We start from the raw sequence: 26,726 nt of genomic DNA, 5'->3' as shown, positions 1-26,726 counted from the left end.
TGAATAAAATAAAAGAATACTTCTTTAGAAGACAGTATGTAATAAGAAAGGAAACATCCCAAGCACACAAGTGTTTATAACCATTATTCTGAGGCAAGCAGCCACCACAAGGATGACAGAAGCATCATCTCTGTGCTCCTCCGACCCCAACGTGCAGCTGACCAGCAGAGCCCAGCTTCCCCACCCACTACGCAGAAGCTGCATCAACCAACGGGACAAGGAAAAACCCTGAGTTGTGACTAATTTTACATGCACATCACAAATCAGCCTCTTGACTCAGGCTGAATAATTAATCCTGATTAATTTTTCGGCAGCGATAACTGTTACTTGCTGCTCTCCTGAATAACAAAACCCAAAGCTCTCTGTGCCCCAGCAGCACAGCTACATCCCGACACAGCGGGGCTTGGCCGGGACCGCCTGGGCACAGCAGGGACAGCCCTGACCTTCATCAGGCTGAGTGCCCGAAACACGGCCCTGGCTCCAACATCACCTTTCTGCCTTAGGGAAGGGATCCAGCAGTCCTGTTTTTATTTTCTGCCACCTCTTTTCATCTTCAGCAGCAAAAGTATTTTGAAAATTTTGGTTCTTGTTGTCCTCAAAGACTGGCGCTTATGAAGGCTCCACTAGCTGAACAGTAATTAAATCAGGTGGTTTTGCAACAAAGAGTGCTAGGAGAATAAAGCCTTTTCTAAAGCAACGCACAGAAAGTAAACTAAGCTACTTCTTAAGGAGAACAGTGATTTTTTTCTGAGCAAGCCAGACATCAGTGCTTGCTAGAAGAATCTCCCAGAAATTTCCTAAAAGGTTTGTTTCTGCAGTTCTAGTTTACGCTTCATTTGAGCAAAGAACATTTTAGCGGCATTATTTGATGTATTTTCATCCTTCCCTCTGATCAGAAGCAGCACTTTTATATGCTGCAACAAGAAGAAATGAATTAGGTTTCGCTGCGATTACAGGCGAGATGAAATTACTATCAGACGGCTGCTCCAATCCAGGGCTGCTCTGGCATCCTAAGTGGCGATTCGGAAGCTCTCTGCGCCCAGCGTGATTTCCTAAGGATGACAGCCTCAGTGGTTAACGTGTATTGGGGTAGGCAGCATCCTCCCCGGAGCCAAACAGGCGGCGGCACTGGCACCAGCACTAAGTGCATGCTCAACACGTTACCAGATAAATACCTTTTTCATATCTGAGCAGAATTGCTGATTCCTCTCACCTGGCGCTGGGAAGGGAATTAATGATTATGCTGCTCTTTATGTTCCCTATTAGGCAGAATTTTATCTTAGAGAACATACCTCACAGCCAAACCCATTCAGACATACCACCAGGAAGAAGGCAAGCATGGGAAAACCAATCCCACTGTTCCTGCAGCTGCCTCTCCGAGCAATCCTGCAGCGCTCCGCAGCCACACCGCTTGTACCTGGTGCCCAGCACTGCTCGGAACCTCCCCGTCCTGCACTGTACGCACATGCACACCAATACACGTTGTACATGCTGATGAACTCCTCTCGAAACATTTCGTAAGGAATATTTATGTCGTACGTAATAGGAACATCAAATACGTGGAATTAATGGCTGGTAATTAAACTCTGTTATATCTTCGCTTTCTGGAGAAAGGATGAGGCTCTGCAGAGGCTGTCATTTGAAGAGCTGGTCCCTCAAGCTGCAAATTCTGTTTATGGAAATAAATTCTGCCTTTTTCCAGTTGCTGGAGGCTGAGGGCACCAATTTATCCCAAAAGCAGCCAGGAGCAGACTGTATAAATGAGTCAGCCTGGCCGCAGAGATGATGGAGATGCACAGAAAGAAGCTTGGCCAGTGCCCTCCTCCATGAAAAACACAGTATTAATAGAAAGGAACAAATTCCTCAAAAAAGGCAGGAGGTCAGTTCCACCTCCCCATGAAACAGGGAACAAGGCACCCAAAGTGAAACGCAGCTGAAGCAGTAGGCAACATACCGACTTGACTCGATTTTCTGCTGAAATTCTTTGGATTTGGCTAAAAAAATTCTTAGTGACAGTTTTAATCTATAGAAATCAGAAACTGTTCATTAAAACATATTGTCTATGAAAAAAACATGTTGTGAAAATGATTTATCAGTGTATTATTAGCAGAGCGATAATTATGACAGTAAATTTGCTGCCTCTCCTTATAGTAAACCCACTACCAAAGCTGTGCTCCCTAAAACAGGCAGAATACCTTCAGTGAAGGGTTGCAGAATGCAGCCCAGACAACAAAGACAGCTGCAGAGGACATCATGCTCCAGTGTAAATTCACTGGAAATTCATTAGAAATCCCAGCTCGTTTGCACTGTACTGTTACGGGGACTCAATTTATCTCTGCCTGAAAAATTTTGCTCATCCTTCCTGAAAGCAGGAGTTAGATACTCCATCTGCAAAGCTTATTTTTTGTTACAAGATTCCGTGTTCTGTTGTTTGCTAAGCTTCATCAACATGAAGTTGTGAAGAGATTTTGCCGTCCTGAAGTTTATTATAAAACTAATCAGGAATTTGCTAACCAGCCTTTCCACTCTCACTGCTCTGTTCAAAGCCAACCAGTACCACATCACATCGCAGCCCTGGCTGACACATCTGTGACCGAGAAATTCATGAGTTCTTTTCTAGTTCTCTGTGGTTTCCTTCCTTGAAGTCTAGCTGGGCTGTTTGGCTCTGTAACTAAACCAAGCTGCATGGTGAAACACTAAAATCAGGACTAAGCGTATATCATAACACCAGAGATGGAAGGAATATTTAGCAAACAGATATACTGCAAACGTTCAATTTGACCAAATTTTTCATAGAAAAATTGAATTTACGTTTTTGCTAGCACTGAATATTTCTGAGAAACTAAAGATCTTGCCAAAAGTTTTCTAGTACCAGGTATGTCATCCAACTTGGTTTTCTAATCCCTTAAACCACAACAAACATTTCTACTTGAGTGCTTTGCTATTTATTTAACCCAGACACTTTTCTTTTCTTTTCTTTTCTTTTCTTTTCTTTTCTTTTCTTTTCTTTTCTTTTCTTTTCTTTTCTTTTCTTTTCTTTTCTTTTCTTTTCTTTTCTTTTCTTTTCTTTTCTTTTTTTCAGATAACAATACTATGGTAATACCATCACATTTCTATTTTCTTCTTTACCTTCTTCCTAGGAAATACAGGACACTTCACTAGTGCAGCAAGCAAACCCAGCCACTCCAACATGTTATGAAATACCAAGCCTGTATGCCAGGTTTTCACACCAAAATCATCACGATGTAAATATATATATTTCAATCACAGAACAAAAACATAACAATCTCTGCATCTAGAGGATTAAAAAAAAAACATCACCATAATCTGTTTCTTAAATATTCAGAATGCGTGCATGGTAAAAGAGGCAACAATCAGCAAAGGCACGCTGCTGCTGATTATGAATTACTCCGTCTGTACCGGTGTTAAAAAGCTAAAATGAGCATAGCAAGCAATTTCCTTACAGAGTACGTCTTAAAAAATATCACTTAGGATTTACTGTGCAAAATACCTTTCCCATGTAGCTTTTATGCTTCTTTTTGATAGTATTGTGAAGATCACTGACTGAAAAGATTGAGTAGCGAACAGCTTTGACCCTCTGCCGCAGCAACAAGAGGAGGGTCAAATTGTCAAATCCGGGCTGCCTCCAGGCCCTTTTCCCCACGGGAAGAGCTGATCCACCCCACAGAAGGCTGCCCACCAGGAGCAGCCCTCCCAGCTCGATCCCACGGGTAACAGACTGTGCTGCCACGTCCTGTGTTTGATTTTCCTCTACCAACATTACCCGGCAGAGCAGCACTGAGCTTATCGCTGTGCCTGATCCACAAACGCTTTGGAAACACTTCTACCACTGCTAAGTCAAAACCTGCAGGGAATACTAATGACACACGAAACAAACAAGCAAACAAACAAACCCCTTGCCTCATTTGTTATAAGCTTCTCTTTGTGTTGAAAACCGAATCAGTCCTTATCATGCTTTCCTCCCGCTGTCCGTACACTCGTGCAATGCTTCAATGTCGTGCTGGGCTGCCCTCTGCTATTCCTGCCTCACTCTGTGGCCTGGCCTTGCCGGGAGGTCTCCACAGCCTCATGTTGGTCTGTTGTACCAGTCCCTGGTCATTTGATGGAGTTTTTATTTGCTGTGCAAAACCTGCAACGCATCCCCACCCACTGCAAGGGCGCTGGAAACAAATAGCAGAAAGTTCAAAATAAGGCCCAGTAAGAGATAGAGGACATTTATCTATACATTTATTTATTTACTTATATCCATTCAGCCAATATATTTATACATTTATACACTGAAGAAATGGGGAAAATGAAATTTTTATCTACCAGATTAATTCACTTCTATGAGAAACTGAATCAAAATATTGTATTTTCATTTATATTCAAGATTTTTATCTCACTTTGACCACGTTCCCTTTTACAGACTGCAGTGAGTCTCAGTCTCTCATTAACAGCTCTTTGCTAGCTCTAGGAGCACGAACGTTTCATATGGTATCGGTGACACCCCTGATACACTCGGTGAATTCACAAATAATGGATTAATCACAGAACCATTTAGGATGGAAAAGGCCTCTAAGATCATCAGGTCCAACCATTCCTAAGATCGTCAAGTCCAATCAAGTCAATCCTTGGTAAACATCAAAGCCTGATGGTTAGGAACACGGAGTTGTAGCGTGCCTGCCGTTGTTTAAAATGAAAGATGAAAGCAGGGGATAGAAAAATAGGGGTGAAGTGGGTCTCAGGGGGTCACCAAAACTTCCCCCACACAACACAATTAACTGCACTTAAAGCATCCTCTGAAACTTGTGCAGATGGGCATTTTACAGCCTCACCATCACATCAAAGCAACGCGGTAACTGAGCAGATTGGGCTCCTACCTTGACCCACCCGAGGAAACAGAACTTTCAGGATAAAACACATAAAAACTGGAGAATTGATGCTCCTTGGGAATATTAAGGGTTGAGCTCAGACAGACAAAATCAGAAGTTTGTGAGGGGAGAGCTGAGCACAGAGAAATCTCAGCGAAAGCAGCGCAGGAGGACACAGAGGAGGTCGGGCGCCCAGCAACTAAACCCAAAGTCCGTGCTGAGGATTCAGCATGCAAATTAAGGAAAACTCGTGTGCCAAGTAATTCACAGCAGAACTACAAAAAACACAAGAGTAAAACAATATCAGCAGCAGCACTGATTAGATGCAGTGTCTGCAGGCCTCCTGCAGTTTCCAATATTACCACTCGTTACCCCGGAACCAATAACCTCTGCACACTGCACCCAGCTGGGGACAGCCTTCCACCCGGTCACAGAATCCAAGGGCTTTTCTAGATCAGGACAAGGACCCTTCTGGCTGTGCACTGCACCTCTCCCATCACTGCAGGGAAGGTAAGGACACGCAGAGCTACACCGTGATTCCTCCCCAGGTCTCGCTGTGCTGAGGTGGGGCCGCATCCAAATCGTTGTGTCGGCAGCCCCAGGGCTCTGAGAGCTGGCAGCCTGCGTACTCCCTTTTGAAATCTACTTAATTTTTTTGACAACAAGCTGCACAGCTTAGCAGAGCAGCCCTGTTCCCTTTGATGGGATTTGCATTTGCTGCTTCCCATTTTCATTGGTTTTTATCTTGGGAGACAAGGAATCCCCCACCAACCCTCTCCGGCTGTCGATGCCCTTACAGATCCTCACTTCACCCTTCCATTTCCCAGCAGTGTCACTTCTTCCTTCAGCCTCTCCACGGAGAAAAGCTGAGCAGAGCCTCACATCAGCCCTGCCCCACGGATCGCAGTCCCTCTTGAACCAAGCACACCAGAAAGGCTTTGTCCTGCCAGGGCACAAACAGGGCACAGGCTCCTAGCAAAGCGAGCGAGGTTGCTTTAATTAGCAGCAGAACCCTTCTTCCATGATTATCTTTCAGGATCTTGAAACCAAAGCAATCTACAATCCCCTGCAGACTCCTGCACCTTGTCACACTTGTGTAATTTCAGGAGCTGTACATATTGAACACTACCCAAAGAAGGCACCCGTATGCATCTTGCCCTGCCTCAGTTAATTCTGTTTAATAGTTGCAGCTAAGCAGCGGCAGTGATTCAGCAGTTTTGCTTGTTAACTTACTGAAGGGGATTTCCAATACTGTGCTTTTTCAAAAATGGGCTCTTTTTAAAAAAAAGTGTCCATCAAAAATAGCTTTACCTCCAAGCACAAGAATTAACTGCTCATCTCTTCAGTGACCATCTTGGTGCACGCAGGGATAATGGAACTGACACGAAGCATGCCCACAAAGAATAAAAATGCTATTTTTCCTGCTTTCTGCCTGCAGACATTTTTCATCATCTGTCAGAGGAGATAGGCCTCCTTTGGAAACGAAAACAACCCCCTCACAAGGGCTTACGGGAAGTGCTGAGGTCTTTGGTGGAGTGGAGAATAGAAAGCACAAAATTCAAGATAAAGAAAGGGAAAAAAAAAAAAAAAAAAAAGCTGACCCCAATAGATTGCAAAGCATTCAATTTATTTAACAATTCAGTGAAGGCTCTGCACGGGGACTGTTGCACAAAGACGTGGCAACACTCAGAAGATACAAGCACTCATCATCCATGCATTTTTTTGATTTTTCTCCAAACGTTTGATTTCCTTCCATACACCTCAGTGCAACACCTGCGCTTCGGTTTCAAGCCCGGCGATGGTCCATCCCCAGCCCTGTCCCACTGCTGCAGGACGTGCTGGTGCTCCGGCAGCCAGGGGGCTCTTTGGTGTCCCCAGGGGCAGGGAGCCAGCCCAGCCACCAGCTCCTCCCAACGAAAAGGGAGCAGAATGACTGCAGCCCACAGCATCACCTCCAGGATGCCTCCAAACCCTCGGAGAGACGCGAGCAGCAGCGATGCTGGCAAGCAGGAATCAAAGCTCCATGGAGTAAGCACCAAGGACACTTTGGGTAAGGGCTTTAGCACATCACCTGTGCTCTGAACAGTGAGGGTGTTATGTGGTTGTACAAACACCATCAAGAGATACTTTTAAAAAAATGAAAAACGCCTATGGCATCAAAAAGCACTTTCCGGTTTCAGGAACTGTCCAGTCAGAAAGTTATCCCAAGGTTCCTCATAAATTTGCATCTCCATAGTGGCTATAAGGCTCTCTATATAATCCTAATATTTTATGCCCAAATAATTTATCAACTCCATCCAGAATCCAATAAATGACAGGATCAATTCACAGCCCTTGCCATTTTCATGATGCATCTTTTGCTGCTCCGAACTATGTGCAGACTTATCTTAATCCGGAACATAAAGAATTCTAGTTTTAATTATACAGTAGCAATAAATCCCGCAAAGTTGTCATAAACATCATTAAATAGGTCATTTACTTTACAATATCTTCCAAGATAAGAGTTCCATGAATCTGGAGGAAGAAAAAAAAAAAAAAAAAAAGCAAGTTGCTTTCCAATAGTAAAGGCATTGTAACTCACTGTAACTCCTGCAGTAAATACCCTTTTTTCAGCATTTCCACTCCACCTGTTGTCCAGAGATGCAGCAGACTACACTGGTACTGACAGCCTGGAGGCAAAATGCCTGAAAGGGCACAAGGCGGCCTGCAGTGCAAATAAAGTAATCATCAGATTAAAAAAAAAAAAAAAATCATTTAGGAGGGATGTGAGCTCTACTTGTAGATGCTGGCTGTCATTTTCTAAGAAAGATCTGGAAGGCATCTTCACACCAAAACCAGCAGTCCATTCTCCCCAACATTCCTCGTGAGTTCCCAAGAAGACTACACACAATTAAATAACCACATGGTGCAATCCCCTAGGCTTAAAAGGCCTTTGCAGTTACCAGCACTCTTTGCACCACAGCAATAGCTATTACTGGATTTTGCTAAAAAAAAAAAAAAAAAAAAAAAAAAAAAAAAAAAAAGTCCAATTAAATGTCATGCTAATTCAATGCAGTTCAGAATCATTTTGTTTAGCAAATCAGCTGTAACACAAAATTCAGAAGCCACACATACTGGGCTGAACAGTCAAGCTGTTTTTGAAGAGGATACCACCAATCCCCTATTCCAAGCAATCCCCTTCCAGCAATCCCCTTCCAGTCTTACTGCATGATACCTAAGCAGTTAATAAGCAGTATCTTTTATGACTGTGGCAATAAAAGGCTGATATCATCTTCAAAAAGAAAACACAGCATCCCCAGGTATTGCTTACTTTAATTTTCCAGCATAATGGACTAAGATAAACAAGAGTGGCTGGAGACGAGCCTGTTCCCCCAAAGGAAAGGATGGCATTTCACTAAATCATTCGCTCATCTATCACATGTAGGGCTTTATAAATGAATTCTGCGCTTGTACGTAAAATGAGGTATGAGTTACCTCTCCCAAAATAATAAGTGAGCAACAACGCAGCAGAGATGTATCGCTGTATCAACATTAATTTAGCTGCAATGCAAATACCTAACCAAGGCTGACTGCTGAGCAAGCAAAAAGACCCCCAGTGCTCACTGGGACCGGCCCCATCAACTCCAGTAAGGGGCATCTCCAGGTCCCTGGGCTGCTGTGGGGTGACAGCCACAGGCCACGCACCCGCTGCTTTAGCAGCAGTAGATAGTTTGAAAAATTCACCATTACAAACGAAGCCCGAAAGGTTGAAGACTGGGTAAAAGATGTGTGATTTATCCTGGCGGACAAACCAATCTTCTGCAAGGCACCACTAAGCAGCCAGTAATTGAATGGAATGAAGGTAAGAGGAGTTTCATTTATTTTTATTTTTTAAACCCTTCCTGAACAGCAGCCTCATATTTTAGAGTGCCTTACATGAAGTCAAACCATTACTGACATACAGTTTTCCTATCTCAGCGCTTTATCTGCTTTCATCAACACGCTTGCTTTCTCCACATCTCCGGAAAGGGAAATGTTTCATGTATAAATAAACCCAGGCGGTTGCATCTTCCGTAAACCTTTACTAAAAGATTCTTCTTTGTGGTTGCTCTATATTTTTCTCCTGCCGGGCTGAACAGTTCGATGTTTTCAGTCCCTTTCTCTCCCCATCTCAACCCACCGCAAGTTTCACCACCCCAAATGCCCCTCACCAGCGCCCCAGAGGCAGCAGGCCACAGGCCTGGGAGGCAATGGGAAGGAGAGGCCGTGATGGCCATGGGACACCCCCCAAAGGTCCCTGCCACCAAAGAGGCCTCATATGGCCCTGGGCAGAGGGCATGGAGCGGGGCTGAGGGTGGCAGCCTGCCCCAGCACCCTGCCCAGCTCCGTCTCAGGGCCTGTTCCCAGTTCCCAAACCCATTTAGCTACAGGCGCTGGAATTAATTGCTTTCCAGACAACTGCCGCTTGAATCGCCACGCTGCGAGCTGGGATGCGCGCACGGCACCATACATTATCCTAATTGGTATTTGATGCGAGGGCTGATGGGCAATTATGTCACATCTCAGCGGCACGCATCGATCTCTTGCTCATGGAAGCCACGTACTTTGGTCTAGGTTACAAAACGTTACTGTGGCACAAGAAAAAAGGAAGGAGGATCTTTCACGAAGAGCCACTGCCTGGCAAATCAACCTTACACAACTTCAGAAACCTCCTTGAGAAATTCATACTCCTTGCCGACAAGTGGCAAACCCATTTCCAGAGAGGAATTGTTTTTTACGGGGCCTGCTCCTGCTGAGGGCCACCTGGCACCAAGGGGCAAGCCCAGGGGCCTCCGTGCTGGTGGGGTGCACCCCAACACAGGGCACCCCTACACAGGGCACCCCTACACAGGGCACTTGGAGCTCTCTGAGGCACCCCAAAAGGCCTGCCACCAGCTGCACATGAAGGACACTTCTGTAAGGCTGCCTCTTACTGTGAACGCTGCTCAATCAGCTCGGGATTTACCGCGTTCACCCTCCAGAGCTCTGCTGCTTCCTCTCCTGAAGCGAGGCCAAACGCCTGTAGGATAGGAAGGGATTTCCGCGTGTTAACTGCTTTCTAGCAAGAGGTTCTGGTTTTACACCAGGATTTGGTAAGCAGCAAGAAAACACCAAAGGGATGGAGACTGAAAGCAGCCGTGAATCAGTCTTATTTCTAGTTACAGACAAGCAGAAAAGCATAAATGAAACAGGTTTCTGGTTGTGTTACAATTTTACCATGGCTTATTGTTCAGAACACAGAAAAAAATATAGATATGTATGTATTTTTTAAAAGGAAACTCTCTAATACAGACAGAGTTAGCAGCTGACCTCAGAAACACCTCAGGTGATCATAACCCAGAGGGAAAGCATGAAAGCAGAGCCCATCCCCGCTGCCCCAGTACCCGCGGCTCCAGCTGGCGCTCCAGGCACCAAAAGCAGTGCCAAAAACATGAGACGCTGCAGTGCTTGTTCATGGGTCATCGGGATGCCTCTGGAAGGATTTTCATTATCAGACTTCACCACTGTAAATTCCCATTCATGAATTAACAATGAGGTCAAGTGCCAAAGTGATAGGAAATTGTGTCTGATTTTGTCTTAAATGAAAGCGGGATGATCTGTAGTGTCACAGATGCTTTTTTAAGCTGCAGGCAATGAATTCTGCAGGTGGCATTATACACATCAAATTTTAAACATCAGCCTCCTGGCCACATACACGTCTTAATCCTGTTAGAGAATGCTCTATAGGGCTGAAGAGAGGACCACGTTATCCATAAGAGAGATGTGTCCCATCACTGGTTTATTTAATCCAAAGTTTCCTATCTACATATGTAGCCAACTGGCCAGTCTATACAGTAATTGACAAATAAAATTAAACCAATACAGATTATGTCCTACAGAGGCACAGGGAAAAAGAAAAAAAAAAAAAAAAAGTACAATTACAAAATAAGCAATCTGAGATTAAACTGGGAAATCTTTTATGAGTTAAATACCTGGAAAATTTAAACTTGCACCTGAACACAAGCACCAGGTGGCTTTCCAACCCCAAAGTGACCTACATGTAGAAGGGGAGCACATACACAACGCCTACAGTGGAGACATTTTAATGCATAGGTAGGAGAAGAATCAGACTTCAAAACAAAAGCCAGTCTCTTCATTTGTACGGTTTACTGGATGCAAGTCAGTTCCCAAATACCTCATTCTGTATAAATACGAATGAATGTATGACTTGGTAAATGTAAATACTTATTTTTAAAAGCTATGTCCAATTAACTTTTTTTTTTTTTTTTTAAAAAAAAGCCATCTTGCTAAAACATCATTTCTTTCTTTTTCCAGGCAGTGAAGAAATGCCCTGGGCGTACAGCACCTTCCACCCAGCCGATGCTGAGCCAGATGCTCTGCTTCAATGCACCAAGTGCTGATCACCACTGCAATATCAGTCTGTGGGCAGAGCAGAGCCAGTGATTCTTCCACAGGCAGAACTTACTCTTCCAAGAAGCTGCACCCTACATGCAAATTAATTAAAGCACTTCATGCATTTTTAATTGCTGAAATAGATGGAGGAAAGCAAAAGGCACACACAGGTATACGGGACACCAGCGATGATCGATACAGCACTGTTATTTTTGAAAAGAGCTAACTACACAATAAACTGTGCTTCACAGGCACATTCTTTTCACATAAATCAAGAGCTGATAAAAGAAAAAAAATCCATAAAATCATGTAAAAACTAATTTGCCATTAACAATACACTGCTAATACAGATTTATATTAAAGTCTTTCTATGGCTTATACTGAAAGCTTAGCTTCCTATGGAGCAATCTTTCCTGAAAGATATTCCTGGAAGAGAAAATAGCACAGCTGCGAATGCATAGCTAAGAGCGTACCAAGGTTTCTCATTTAAATGCAAACACCGAGAAAGAAGAACCATAAAAGAAACCAACTCCCATTAAATTAGGACAGTCTCGTAGCTAATGTCTTCCAGCTTGCAACATACTCCAATGGAAAACCTGAACTGTAAAATGGAAATAAAAAGCATTCGCATAATTAAATTATGCGGTATTTCTCTTGTCACTACTTCCCAGCTGAACCCATATGAAATTTTGTTGAGAATCATTTACTTCCCTGAGAAGGTTTCTTTTTTTTTTTTTTTTTTTTTTTTTTTTTTTTTTTAACAATTCCTGCCACATATTAATTGATCTTGTGGAATCCGCACAAAGCCTGCAATACAAAATTGGGAAATTCATCACACTAAGTAAGGCTAGGATGAACGTGCTCACATTAGAAACAAAATTCGCTTACATATTACCCCCTCTCCCTTTACTGGAAGAGCAAACCATCACTGAGTCAGGAACATTGCAATTTTCCATTTAGATTAATTCCCGAGCAGTCTACCCATTGCCAGCAAGGCTGGCAGCACAGCCCCATGACCAACGGCTGGAAGGGAGCGAAGAAAGCAAACTTAGAGTGGGGGAACAGGCTGATTTAGTTGGGCTCTCCTTTATTTATTCACGATACACCACTTGGGATGTGCCCATTAATTCTGATCAATGCAGCAATTAAGGAGCTGCAGCAGGCAACAGGCTGGACGAGGCGCACTGCGGCAATCCTGCCCCAAAACCCACCTGAGAAAGAAACCATGGTGGTGGCTGAGACCCTACAGGCTGCTGGCACGGGATCCCGATGGGAAGCCAGCAGTGTGGAAGTGCCACCCCACAGAGCTTCATGTACCACAGCCAGGCTGCAGGCGCCTCTCCCTGCAGGCAGGGCTGCACGCCGTACAGGCACGGGTCTGTAACTATTCCTTAGCCCTAACTACTTTCAAAAATAAATAGAAAAAAAAATACATTAGCCACAAAAATGACTTGGTGAGCCACTGGAGCAGGTTGCCCAGAGAAGATGTGGATGCTCCATCCCTGGAGGTGGTCCTTGAGGTCCCGTCCAACGCAAGCCATCCTGTGATTCTCTCAACAGTTGCAGCTTGGCAAACAGGTCTGCACTGGGCTTTTGTCTCAATTTAGGAGATTACGATTTTCAGGAAGACAAATCGTCCTCTCTGAAGCTCGAGAACCTTCCTCATTTTCATTCTTCCTCATTAGACGAGTGTGGGTTTTTTTTCTATATTAATGACAAAACATCAGTACTCTACTGAAACAAGCACAGCGTTAAATGATGCCTTATATTTAACGTATTCTGTGTGTTCAAATGTAATCAAGGCTAACATTTTGGAAGAGGGTAGCACAGCCCCCCCTCTGCCGAGGCTGGAAGGAAGTACCAAAGTGCCTCCTAAGCGAAGGATTTGGAGACTTAAATAAACACCCGCTTCTCTCCAGGTCAGCTGAGGACCTCTGCGGTGGGCGGTAATTCCTCTTGATTTACTCCAGTCCTCACAAGGTGCTGAGCTGCAGTTCAGCCTGCATCACCCTCCCAGCCCAGGCTGGCTTGCAGGACAGGGAGAAGAGAGGCTGCTGCCCTGCGAGCACCCATCAGCAGCTCCCTTCAGGGATCAGGGCTGCGGGGGCAGCAGCGCTTTGTGCCTGATCACCAGCTTAGTGACCCACCAGGCCTGCCTTAAAAACCTGCATTAAAACGCCAAAAGCAATCCTTACCCCCTATATAACCTCACTTTGTGAGGATGAAGGGGCTGCTGTGAGATACCCCAAAAGCCAGATAATCTTGTCAATGGGTTTTGCTTCCTACAGGCTTATCTGACGAGGACTGAGCAAGAGGAGTTCCCATTAGGTTGCTGATAGCGGGACCCGTCTCAGGTCAGCCCCACGTGCCCGTTCGCTCCCAAAGCCGAGCAGTGCCAGACATCATCCTGCCCTACCTGCTTATCTCTGGCTTTACAGCTCCTGAGGATCAGGGCTGCAGTCCCATGGGATTACCTCCGGCCCCGCAGGCAACAGCCGCAGGAGCCTCAGCACAGGAGGTGGTTCATGCCGGGCAGTTCATGGTGGGTGGTTCATGGATGGGCGCAAGTGGCACCGCTTGATGCATCCAAACTTGCAAGGAAATTGCCTGCACGTATTTCAAAACGTACCCAAAAACAGGGATAAAAATAAGGAGTCTCTAACGAGAAGCTGTTAGATAACAAAGCTGAAATATCAACAACTCCACAGGGCATTAACCGGATTTAGAAAAAAAATGGATGAATGTATAGAATAGACAAAGAAGGTTTGAGAGATGACAGTGACAAAAATTAATCTAGAAAGACAGCAAAAGGACAAGAAATGTGGTGTAAACAAACAAAAAAAAAGCACTTGTAAAATGCAGAAACAGACACCTAGTAGTCAAAAACAATCAGATCTCAGACAAAAGAAAGCCAAAAGCAAAAACGGTTTTGTAGCCAAGCAAATAGCGTGAGAGCACTTGTCAGGGGGAGAAAGCAAAGGAGAAGACATTTCTACCCGAACCCAGTTTAATTATGCTTCAAACATGTACTTCTAAAACTCAGTAAAATCTATTTTCAGCACAGCATGAAGCCTGCAGGAAAACAGACAGACTGCATTTAGAGGATACATAAATATGTTTATTCTTCTGAAGAGGTTTTGTGGGGGTGTGACATCTTGTGTGTGTTTCAGCAGTTCTGTACGGCTGCAACAGATGAGAAAACTAGATTTTGTAAAGCATTAGCTAAATTAATGGATGTGTTAGCATCATCATTATGGTAACACATACTATGGGGTCTAAAGATTAAAAGACATCAAACAAATTCAAAAGCATCAGCTCCACGAACTACAGTAAGCAACAGGTAGCTAAAGCAAGCACGAGAATAATTACTCGTGCTCCCTGAAAAGAGCCCATTTAAGAACAAGCATTTCCAACCCGAGGAGCACTGACTGAAGCTGTGACATCCAGGGGAATTTCACATAAACACGGACGGCGAAGCCAAGCACTCAGAGGCTTGAATTCTTCCTGCAGCGCAAAGGAGCTACATGGACTTGTTTGGAAAGATTTCAGAATAATGAAGAGAAAAACAACAAGGTTTAAAACTCAACTAAAATTAATTTTGATGCTATTTGTTAAATAAGTAGGTTAATATTTCTTGCCTCCTAAGAGCCAGCAACATTTCCAAGCATTAATAAGCCTCATAGCGCTCCTCTGTAGCCGTGAAATATCATCGCTGCCATTTAACAGCTGGCACAAACAAGGCGTGCATAAATTCAGGCTCTGCCTGCACCACAGGCACAGCAGTGCTCGAGCACAGCCACAGGGTTCTGGGCACGCTGCTTCCAGAGCCGGGAAGCTGAGCCTTGGGAGCACAAGGCAGCACCATGCATGGGACGATGCCTTCCCTGGGGCTGGCACCACAGGGGGCTGGGGAGCAGCAAAGCAACCCACGTTCCTGTGGCTCCTCTTGGGATGCTCCCCGCAAAACGTCCCAAATAAACCCAATACACTGCAGTGGATCAGAGCTGCCCTGCTTGCTGCCCTCCTTTCCCCGACCTGTGCTAATCACAGATGGCCCCAGCTACAAGGAGACGAGGTGAGCGGCTGACAGCCCTCAGTAACGTGGAATTAATTGTGAGATTATCACCAGGGAATTCCCAGAAGTCCTTCTGTAAATCTCATTACCAGCATCCTAGAGTGCAGGATAAAGCACAGGTGTTTAGTTTACAACACGGTGTTTCCAAGACAGCAAAGGCAGTGTCCACCACGGTACTTTCTGTGGCGCTCCCTCCCTCTGCGTGCAGACGAAACGAGCAGCCCTTCTCTCACCTCCCAGCAGCAGGCTTCACACAAAAGCAGGCAGAGCAAATAAGCTAAGAAAACACCTTCATGTCCCCGCTGTTTACTTGGTTTAAAGACAAATAAAAGCTTCCCGTGCCCACCAACCTGCACCAAACACCCACGAAGGCCAAGGTTAGCAAGCCCCCCAGGTGACCCTGCAGCGGGCGATCCAACAGCCGTGCACGGCGCCCACTTTGCAGCCTTGTGCTTCTGCCTGGAACAGAAGCACAGCTGCATAAAAGCCCCATGTTATAAACAAATTTGTAACTCTCCACTGCAACGCAGGCTCCTCACATCCATTGGTGAACTACATTTGTCTCCAACCTTCAACCCAACAGGCACCCACTCATATTTAACAAGCAGAGACAAAACCACAGAGGCGATTGGGGTGTCTGGGCTCGAATGCTCCCACTTACTAGCTCTGGTGCTTCATTTCGTACTTCATTTGTGATCTATATCATTTTCTTTACATATTTATTTCCTTCCAACATGAGGAGGAGAAAGCATTCTATGGACAAATGTACATACTCTAAAAGATCAGCACAGAGCCACCCAATACATATCTACCCTGATAAATCTGCAAGTGACATTTGTGGCTTGCTCACAAGAGACCTGAAAAACCTCCTGAACAGATTCTGCCATTACTGGAGACTTTTTTTTTTTCCATCCACAAGTTCAATGCTTCTGACTGTTCAAGCCTTCTCCGAGATTTTCTTGTTTCTCCTGGGCAGAGGGCCTTGAAGCACAGCACATCTGTGAGCAGAATGATTTCTGATGCTTGGGCTGATATTAACCAGCAGGGATCACAGCCAAGCCAACCCTACAAATCTGCTTCAGAGGCCAGGTGACAGTGTTATTCCCAGACCCACTGGGCTGCGAAGTCCTTCCATCACCCTACCCAAAAGCTTAACTTTGATGACAAGAGTAGAAACTTTTCCTATGAGCCACTCAAAGGAAATCCTAAATTTCATCATCAAATGCATCCCAAAGCACCGAGATTGCCAGTAGCAGACTGGACAGGACAGCACCAGAACTACAAGCTCAGTATTCTTCCTACTTATTGCTGCTATAACGGCAAGGATTGCACACAATCCAGCCTGAATATTAATTCCACTTATTAATTACTGAAAGCCCAAAGCAGAAATTATTTTCAATACAAAATTACGCATACAGGTATTTGCAAGGTAAAATTAAGGCTAACAAATGAAATGGATGGCAGTATTTATCCACGTGCACTGTTGCAAAGGTTGTTTTTAACTGTACCCACTGTGATAATTTAGGAAGGCTTTTTTCCTTCTTTTTCCATACTTAGAGTGTAACAGTTCTGACCATAAAAGCAGTAGGAAACTGAAAATACGGAGTTGGGAGCTCCAAACTGCCACCAAATGCCTGAAACTTCCTCTTGTTGTAGGTCTCCTTGGTGCAGTAATCCACATTAGCAATTACGCTTTCATTCTGGCAGCAGGTTTTAATTATACCTTGTAATACTGCAGAAGAAATAGACTATTAATTTGTGTTCCTAAAGTTGCTGGTTTGGGGTTGGCCTTTTTTTTTTTTTTAAGGAATGGCCATCTCTCTGCCATTTATTAAAGGCACCTGGAACAGAACCCTGGAGTCCGATGCTTTACCATTTTCTCATCATACTGCCTTCCTATTCACCTTGCCAGCTGTTGTTTCATCACCACACACCTCTTCCTCTGCTGTTTCTCCCTCGGTTGCATGGACCGAGGAGCTGCAGAGAGCCTCAGACTGGTGCTGCTGAGGGCAAGGTGAGCAAGGGATGGGGCAGCCCTATTGTGCTCAGCACCATACCCCACTGCGAGCACCCAGCACATGGCAAGATGCAAAAGGAGAATGGGCAGAGGCATAAAACAGTCACAGGAGAGCAGAGGAAGGCGGCTGCTTGCTCTAAAAACAACACCTAGAGGCTTTGAATAGCTGCCAGAATGCTGTGAGTGGCAGAGGCGTATCTGCCTGTGGGCTCACCAGCAGCAAGAGAGCCACCCCGTATCTTTTTCCTCCTGCAGGCAGAAAAACCTCAGCGTAGAAGGCAGAGCCCCAGGAGGCAGGGATCTGAGATGCCTGGGGAGGCTGCTGGCAGCGCTCACCCCATCGCGGTGCTCCAAGGGCTCGCAGAAGACAGACCTGCAAGCTACGGCCCTAGATAAATGAACGGGACTTTTAAGTGAACCTACACCCAATGTTCCTTTTACGTGGTTAAGGTTTTATAAGATGTGTTTCCCACCATAGCAGAAAGGATGATAACTGAAAAAAGAATCGCACTGAGTAATTTTAATACATTTCAATGGTTTGTGCCTTTATTCCTCATACCACAGACCCCTGTTAACAGCGGATACGCCAAGGCCAGTTTATTTTAGCTGAATTTAAGATGCCCAACATAGTCACTGGGAAGCAATTCTTTTCTCTCAGGCTCATTCCTTCACCATGCCATAAAACTCACACAAGATAAACAGCATTTAGTACCGGAGCATCTGCCCTGCCTAATTTGAGGCTCACAGCTCTGGCAGTTTTTCTTTTCTTTTTGAAAGCAATGTCAGAGCAGCTTCTAAACCTACAGAAAGTCACAAGCGTTCCCACAAGAAACTTATTTCAAGCACAACAGTTTAATTAGAGCTGACAGAGCCAGCAGTTAAAGGCAGCTGAAGAGCTCCCAGTGCAGAGGTAGCAACAGTGCTCTCCTTCGGCACCAGCACCCGCAGAGCTGCGAGTACCAGGCACAAAACCTGGGTGCTTAAAACAAAATAACTTAAAATATTCTTGCAGGATAGTCAGTATTTAAATGTAGATGCTTTTTTACACAGCATATATCCCAATTTCATTGTCTTGCCATGGCATGCAACGAGGATTAAGCACTCAGGACTATATAGGCATAAATAATTATGACACCAAACACAGAATCCTCGAGGAAATTAAAGGAAATGCTTAGAGGAAATGTTTGGAAGATTAAAGATGTGTATTGCTGATAAACAGCAGCAGGCCTTTGAGGCACTGAAACAAACAAACAAACAGCCACCAGCTATGCTCCTCCAGCAGCTGACAAAAAGCAATGTGATTTACCCGCACGCTGGTGCCAGCCGCTGAAGCTGCCCGTGCTAGAGCCATGGTACATTTGACTCAAAATCATCATTTCCACCGAGTAGCAAAACGAGGCAAATTGGCGTTTTATGAAGTTTAAAATAGGATAATTTAATGCGGTTAAATTTTAAGACTATCAAAAGAGGAACCAACTGCTGAACCCATCAGCACCAAGGTCCCAGGATGCCGTACGTAAACTTCTGATTTCCCCTGGAATAGCAAATAGGACAAATTGTCATTACATAAAGCCTAAAACAAGTGAATTTAACACGCTTCAATTATTCCTACACCATGAAAGACTGACAATTATTCATTTTTTTCTAAAAAAGCACTCATCGCTTAAGGGAGAAGGTCTTTTATGATTAGAGTGTATCTGGTTTTCAGATATCGGCATTACACGAGGCAGATTGCTCTTGAATTACTCTGGAATTCTCTCTGTGCATTTTATCCCTGTATCACAGCTGCATCGGCTACAATAATTGCACCCTGTGTCATATTAGGGAGGCCTACAAGTGGGGGTCTTCTTGTTGTTTTTTTAAAAACGTTGCTTGTCACAGCCCCTAAGAAAACTTGGACACAAACTTGGAAACTTGGACAACACACAGCTTTACAGCTTTTGCTGAGACAGCACCACCTCTGCACAGGTCTTGTAATGTTAAGTTATAAAGAACAAGGGCTTTAGATTAAAGGCTTTATGATTGGAAAATGTCATTTATTAAATAAAATTATAGGATAAAATTACCTCGTATTTACAATGCAATCCTATCGGCAAATCTATGCAGAAACATCCCATGAATTTTAAAAGTAAATGTGCTGAAAGACCTGTAACCTTTAAATCTCCACACAAAGCCAGCCTTGGAAATAAACGAGCTTAATTTCATTTATTACTATTCTTGAAAAGCACTCATGTTCTTTGTAAATACTCCCAGTACCTGGTACCTTTTTTATTTATTTTAATGAAAAATGAGAACTCTTCACAGGTGTTTAACCACATGATCACTGCCCAATGGCAAAGTGTTAGAAATTCAGTTTGAATAGGAAAAAAAAAAAAACAAAAAACAGAAGCTAAGCACTAATGCATCCCTGCACTTTTACAAACAGAATGCTCCTTTACAAAATAAATACCCCTTAACTAAATACTAGTTTTTCATACTTGAAAGCATTCCACAACATAGTACAGTGAATATATCCCTTCAGCACGGTGCCGGCTTGCTGCTGACCACTGTACTTCCAGAACAGAATTTGACAAACCGCTGCTTAAATTAATACAAAATAACACTTTCCATGTATTATTTCTTTGACTGCAGCAGGGTGTACAAATAGGCATTCTGCATATAAAAACACTTTCCAGACAATTAGATTTGAAAATATCTAACATTTAAGAGCAAGCTGTGCAAACAGCAGAACAGGAAATTACTGGAAAGCCAAGGCTTTCTGGTTTTTGTTTTTTGTTTTTTTTCCCCAGGAATATTAGAAAGAATATAACAAATGCGTCAGTACCAGTTTCAGCCAGCACACGGACAGCTTTCCATGAACCCCTGCCTCACGTGGAAGGGAGGGATGAGGCACTGCAGCCTTAAATAGCAAATGTACAACACACGCTAATTCCAGCAGCACGGTGCCAGCTTCATGTGTAAAAACTACAACGCAGAAGACACTTGGATCCATTGAGAAAACCTTATTAAACCTTATTAAAAAGTGTTACTGGGCTAATAGATCAGCCTTGTACTTACTCCTACAAGCCTGGAAATGAAACTTCACTGATAATTGAGTCATATTTCTTGCTTTGTACATTTAAGAAAAGCCTTCCCTACCAAATGTATGTTGGGATTCCTCTTAAAAGGTTTCTTGGCTGGCCAGATTTTTGTAAATTTTATAGCAGGTGCTGTCTTCTCTCGATGAAATGGGAGTCTTTACAGGGATACTACAGGAAGGAGCAGCCGAGGACCAAGAAGACATCGCCATGCACACTTGCCCCTTGCAGCACTTCCCTGGGCAGCGACTTTGTGCTGCAGTGGAGCACACAAGCTGATTCCCAAAGCACTGCTGCAGGCTGGTTTTGGATGTAGCATGGCTACAGAGCGTGTAATTAATGGCAGCTCGTGGGAGGCCAGGGCTATTCCACCAGGACCTGGAGCAGGAGGAGCACCACTGCCAGCACCTACCAGGGTGGCACAGGGACGGGACGGTCACACCGAGGCAGCCCGCTGTGACACACAGCTCAACACCAAGCATTTTGGGGTTTCATGTTTCCAGTTTATTTCCAGCTTCCTCAGAGCCCTAACAAAGCTGCACACCACAAGGCAAAAAGACGAATTTCCACGTAACTACAGGACTGTGTCATGTTTTAGTCAAACCCAGCAAATACATGGAGCAGGAATAGTTCTAGGAAAGTCAGGAAAGACAACTAGGAAAGAGACCATGTGCAAAATCTAATTAATTACTAGAAGCAGGGTGCAACACACTGCTAAAGCCTTTTACTTTTCCACGAGCAAAAACTTCCCCAAATGTAATAGAAAATGTGCTAAGAGGCTATGGGATGAATTGGGAGGGGGGTTGTTGGGTTTGGTTGAGCACTGACATTAACAAGTTCTGTGCGGATAGCCAAAAAAAAAAAATAATACTTTTCCATATATTTCTAGGTAATTTTTTTAATGTTTGAATAAAAATAATTGAACTTTTATATATTTAATGTTTCTTTTTAGCCTCAGAAAAGCTTTTAACTATTTAGAATAAAACTCAATACAGAGGTGTCAGAAGTCAGACCAGTTGGATGCAGAAATTCTCCCCAGTGCACTGTTACTGTACTGCCACAGAGCTTAGCCTTGGAGTGCCTCCTAGGTCCCTCTCATTAAGCTGTAGGCCTTTTATAACCAATTAAAAAAGAGTGAACGAGACCTTTGCACCACCAGTAGTTGACATATCACAGAGGGCACAGAACACCAGACGGTATTCTGAGTCTCATTCCTGAGAATACATTTTTCTTCATGGCAACCTGATGATAAGAGTCTGTGGGGTTTTCTTTTATTATTATTTTATTAATTTATTTTTAATACAGACTAGAATCCCAAGGACAAGCAGGATGACATTGGAATAAATTTCACTCTGATTCTTTTTCTCTTTATTATGCAAATGAATGCACGCTTTAGCTTGTCAGGTTTGGCAATCAAGGCCCTTGAGAATGTCTGTAGCTAAAAACTTTCATTACAGCATACACACGACAGCTACTAAAACCAGCCTCGAAGAATTGCATTCAGATATATAAACAATCAGGGCCTTACAACAGATACTATGATTTGTAATTGTTATTCAAATTCCAAACTGTACTACTACTGGGAAACAGAACTGAAAAGTACTTCTCAGCGATAAATCCAATTTCTTATCATTAATACTACTCGAGATGAAAAAAATAGCAATCATACAAGCAGGGGCTGAAATCTTGTGTTATAAAAATCCTTCTCCTCTCTTGCAAAATGGAAGAGTCGCAGCATATTGGGTGGCACGTCATGTTTGGTTGTTATTATGTTACGTGACTTCTCAGTAATTCTGATTTCTCCAGCATTTTGTTGCATTTCTCAAAACCTATACAGAACTCAGTCAAGATGGAAAATCACTCTGCTGTGCTGAAGTCTTGAACAGTAAGAGATTCAACTGCACTGTATAATTTGTAGAACAATGTAAGGATTGTTTAAAACTGCATTAAGAGAGGCTCTGACGGCAGTCTGAGCTTCATATTTTTCAGGCTCAGTTCTTGCAAAGAGACTTGAGCACACTGACACTATTTGCAGAGCTTCCCGAAATCAATGGAGCTTCATTCAAGCGCTAGAACCGTGGCATCAATAACAAGAAAGGAGTCATAATTTATAGACAATACCCATTATAAAAGCTTCTGATGCTGCAAGTACACACAGCTTCCACAAATCTTTTTTAGCTTTCATGAAGCTAAGGTATTAATTGTCAATGAGTTTTGCAAGCAAGTCGGTCTACCAGGTGACATGTACTTTGCAGAAAGAAAGGTTGGTGTCTGAAAAGAATTTCCACTAATCTTGTGATTCATCTGCTGAACATAAAAAGGAAACCTATAAACCTGCAGTACAGCTGGAGGGCACATTCTGCCACTGCCAAAAAGTTGATCTGAAAAAAAAAAATGTATCTGTTTCTGTTAATCCTATTAAAAATAACTTGCAAATGCTCAGCAGAGCTAAAAGAATGCCGTTTTCTTCAGCCTTGAAATACCGTTTACACTTCTTGCTATCAGGATACCTCCTGTTAGTGGGGAAAGTATTAGTTACAGCCCTAAAGTCTCCCTCTCCTGTGCTCCCCACGTGCAAACACATACACCATGCAGCGACAAGCATCCCCAGTCAGTCTAACCTGGCCGTCTTGAACAAAAGCTCTGAAGTAGAGTATCTGTTTCTAAGAATGATGATACCAAAAATCCTGTCCATCCTCAACAAGCAACCCTGTATTTCCCTTATTTTCAAGTTTTTAAAGGTTCATGTTTTTGTAATTAAGGTTTTATATTAAATATACATCACTAAAAACAGTAACTTTTTATCTATGGGTGGTAGCAAATTATCAACAATGTACATGAAATCTATTTTTCTTTTATACTTTTAGACATTAAAAAAATAAGCTGTTACTGGAAAAATGCTCACAGTTATTAAAAATATGCAGCCCCAATCATCAAAGGCATGTCTACGTCTACACTTTATTTATGAACACAACCTTGACAAATGCTTCTGGTGCTAAGTAAGATTAAATGCAAACGCAAAAAGCTTCCCTGAAAATGAGAAATAACACCAAATAAAGCTAAAGGAATAACAAATAATACAACCTGATATGCTCTACCTGCTAACAAAGTTGAGATGAGCTAGGCCTCTCCTCTTACACTTGGAGAATTCTCACTAGGCTTTCCAGGGGCTTCTGGCAAGTCATCTGGATATTAGGGATAATGCTGTCAGTCAGGCACTTTTACACTTCAAAACAGCGTGGGAGATTGAAGAGAAACAAAAATAAACAAGCCAAAAACAAAACAACAGTTTATACCCTTCTCAATTAAAATCTGTAATGCGATGTAAATTCACACTTTACTCGTACCTCTAGGGTATAAGACAAGCTTCTGTACAGGCAAGCTTTCACTCTGATTTACAAAACATCACCTGGAAAGCTAAGAATAACCTATAAAAGCCACAGTAAGGGGAGAGGCAGGAGAGTGGGGGAGTAGAGGCATATTTCAACAAATAATCCCAGGGCTGACAACTCCAAGTTTCCAGAGAGCTTTGAAGTGCAGCCCTGCCACGTGCTGCTCCAGATATCCAGCTGGGGGCTGCAAGGGAGAGCAGGGTCTCAGTTGTATCACCACTGTGCCATTGCTGTCAGCTCCCACAGATGGAAAGTGCTCCTGACATCTTCCAATATTTGAATATTTACTGGCAACAATTGAAAAAATGTAGTTTTCAGCACTCACTGCACAATTCCGCTAGATATTTGCGCACTAACTGGTTACTACAATAAAGTCAAGCATTATAAAGGCACTCGGACTGACTGGGAGAGAAGGAAGGCGTTTCACTAGGCTTGGCTTGAGCCACTGCTCCAAGATGTATGCTGTAGGTACACACCTAAAACCCACTGGGTGCATGGTGCATGATGCACACACACCTGTGCACAGAACACGCAGCCTCTCCAGGAGACACAAGTCCCACTTCCAAAGAGACACTCATTTACCAAGTCCCATTCCACAACAGAAAGAGCACAGAAGAGCTTGGCAGGCGTTCTTCTAATGTCAAATCTTCAAATGTCATAAATAAGTCAGCAGGGAGCTCTGGAAGGGCATTGCTCCTGTAAGGGGTACCTGCCAGCCGACCTGCAGCCTGCTGGGGCACGTGCAGCTTTCTGGCAGGAGCCTGGGCCTTCAGTGACACCAAATCTCTCAGTAAAGAGTTGGTTTTCTTTCTTTTTTTTATTTTTTAATAAAGTTTGCAATCAGAAGAAAGATGCCTGCTATGCTACAGTTTTCCCCTCACCATGCATTTTCTTGAACTGCCTGATGAAGATCTATAAATTATCCTAATGTGTTGTCACAATATCCAAATCAGCTCTTCAGATTTTATTTGTCAACAAATTTGTGACAAGACTTCAGTGCAATGTACATATTCATCCATCTATTAAATCCTTATGGCATGCTATTAAAAATCTTTGCTCCCATTGTTTTTGCAGACGGTGCCATGCATGCAGTAATCTGACAGATAAACACGTTACCACGGCAACTGCCAAAATGAATGCCTTATTTTCTAAACTTGGCCATAACCCCAAACTTTTAATACAGCATCCAAACGTTTCATTCACTTGCTTTACATGCTCACAACAGACCCTTTCTCTCCAAATATAGAGATTGCAGGATCTGAATAGGTGAACTTTCCTCTTACACGGAGTTTTCCTCAAAACAGCATTTTAATAACTCATACCGACCTTATGACAAGTCCTTTTGTAGTTCCTGAGAACACGGTTAATAACACAGAAACAGCAAACTGCATAACAACACCAGACACCAAAATATTAAAGATTCGTCACTGTGAAAATCTAAAGCACAGTCACATTACAGAGCTGCACGGAAAACATTATTCATGTTGCAAAGGCAAGCATTCAAAATTCCAATTCCATCTCATTACTCACACTCACTTTAATTAAAATAATCACACCTTCTTAAAAATTACTGTTTCAATCACGGCACACGCTCCTCATTTGATTGTTGGCAGAGCAAGACTTCACTTCCCCCAAGCCCACCACGTATTTTCTAAAAGCTTCTATGCAAGAATCGCCTTCAAAGACAGTTTTCAAAACAAAAATACTAAATTTAACTAACAATTTGGGGTTTGAAGCTAAAAATCAGAGGTTTTTCTGCAGTAAAGTCTAGCCCCAATGGGTGGCGTCTTCACCTGGGCTCACACACACGGCTGAAATAAGGAGGAGGCCACAGCAACCACATAAAAGAAGCCCTATGGGACACTCAGAATTACTACAATTTGTAGAGAATTAAAATAAAGATTAACTGATAAGATGCCAGGCTGTCCAGCTGCCTTGGCTTAAACAGCATCTCCTTTGCTGTAAGCTCGTTGTGCTTAGTAAACCGACTTCTAGTCCGCGTGTAAGAAGGGCTTCTGCTTTAAGTCTCAGAAAGATTATTTCTTCAAGCAGACCTGAGAGCATCGTGTCCTGCCAGTTGCAGTTACTGTGTGGTTCAGAAGAACCATCTGCTGGGAATATTCGATTGAACACAATTAATTCATAACAGAAAACTGCACTTGCAGTCTAGTCCTCGAGCCAGCTCCCTTTCCACCCACCTCTGCCACTTGCAACCTATTGCAAAAATATATAAAACCCACAACAACACCACACACCTCACAACCATGGAGCTGTCCATAAAAACTCATGTGAAACAGAATTGTTATTCCTACTAGTACTGGTTTTTCGTTGTTTGGTTTTGCTTGGGGGAAGGTTTGGTGGAGTTGGTTTTGGGGGGGGAGGGACTCACCAATTTTTTCCTTCCCTTAGGAGCTGGCTCAGCCAGGGTGTTGAGCGCTGTGCCTTGCCTCTGGCTGCTTCCCATACCCAAGTGAGCCGTGGCTGTTGCTTTTGTTGGAAGGACAGCACAGCCAGGGAGGAGGAGAGGGAGTCCTCGCAGTGGTGGGCCCCCTCTCTGCTAGCATGAGCACTCTGAGCACTGCCCTTTCCCCTTCCAGCACAGCGAGCTGGCTGCTCCATTCTGCTGCAGGCTGGGGAGAGGCCAGACCTGGCTTAATGTGATGCTCTCTATAAAACCTGTACCTCTCTTAGAGCTATCCTGAAGTTATGTAGGTATGGTCAGAACTACTCAATCTCCTGACATTCATGCTAGAGCCCTAGTTTGCAGGGCAGCCTCCAGGCTCTTGTGCGGCTGGCTGCAAGACTTAAAGCAGCTCTGGGAATGGGGAGAGCGTGCAGCTCTGCTGGCTGCTCATGGAAGGGCTTCCAGCTCTGTCTGAT

General features: G+C 43.6%; 1 protein-coding gene across 3 annotated transcripts in view; it reads right to left on the bottom strand.

Moving 5' to 3' along the window:
* The window catches only part of GALNT13 (polypeptide N-acetylgalactosaminyltransferase 13), a gene marked incomplete at both ends in the record, with an annotated part of 100,576 nt that overhangs the window by 71,249 nt on the left and 2,601 nt on the right, over positions 1-26,726 (bottom strand). The window lies entirely within an intron of this gene.

Source organism: Netta rufina, assembly GCF_964035555.1.
Source record: "Netta rufina genome assembly, chromosome: 6".
NCBI classification, from domain to species: domain Eukaryota; kingdom Metazoa; phylum Chordata; class Aves; order Anseriformes; family Anatidae; genus Netta; species Netta rufina.
Note: the sequence above shows the minus strand (reverse complement) of the source record. Positions and strands in the feature narration are given on the sequence as shown.